At 33.0% G+C, this 703-nt stretch overlaps 1 non-coding gene across 1 annotated transcript; it reads right to left on the bottom strand.

Annotated features, from left to right (window-relative positions):
* TRNAG-UCC lies at window positions 328-399 on the bottom strand. The gene has a single exon. It is a non-coding gene; the product is annotated as a tRNA-Gly (tRNA).

Raw genomic sequence — 703 nt, 5'->3', positions numbered from 1 at the left:
TATCATATTCTTTAATTATCTTTACTCTTTACATTTTTCCAGAGCATTTATTAGAATTTTTAGATTACTTTTAATACCACTTATCAATGATGTTACTAAATTTTTTCTTTACATACATTAAACAGAAGTTAGATGACGTCAACTTTTTATTTATATATGAGCAAAAAATTGAGGACTTCAGAAAGAAATGAGTGACACCGGATAAAGAAAAAACTTGAAATAGTATTATTTTAGAGCACCATTCTACTCTAATTTGAACGAGATGCCCGTCCGGTCTCGTTCCCAATTTCTTTTTACCATGAAGAGTTTGCAAAGGTAAAAAAGAAGTGCGTCTGCCGGGAGTCGAACCCGGGTCTATTGCTTGGAAGGCAATTATCCTAACCGTTGGACTACAAACGCCTGTGCTATGAGGTCTTGTGCGTTTTTAAAATAACCGAGATCTAACAGTGAAGAGCACTACTAAAAGTTCTTTTTATTCGCTGGCAATGTAACTGAATCTTACTATCAAATCACATAGAAAATAGTTGCGGTAGATATTCACAATAAGCAAAATCAGTAATCTGAAAAATCTGTCATGTAAGCAGCTACACGCGTACGTCTAAGTTAAAACATATTGATAGTACATAATTTTTTTGTAAGTTTATCTAATAAATCCACGGAAGAGTCCATAATCAATTGATTTTGTGGCTCTTTACAAACTTGT

Source organism: Nicotiana attenuata, chromosome 1 (genome assembly GCF_001879085.1).
Source record: "Nicotiana attenuata strain UT chromosome 1, NIATTr2, whole genome shotgun sequence".
Classification (NCBI taxonomy): Eukaryota; Viridiplantae; Streptophyta; class Magnoliopsida; order Solanales; family Solanaceae; genus Nicotiana; species Nicotiana attenuata.
This window is presented reverse-complemented; position numbering and strand designations above follow the sequence as displayed.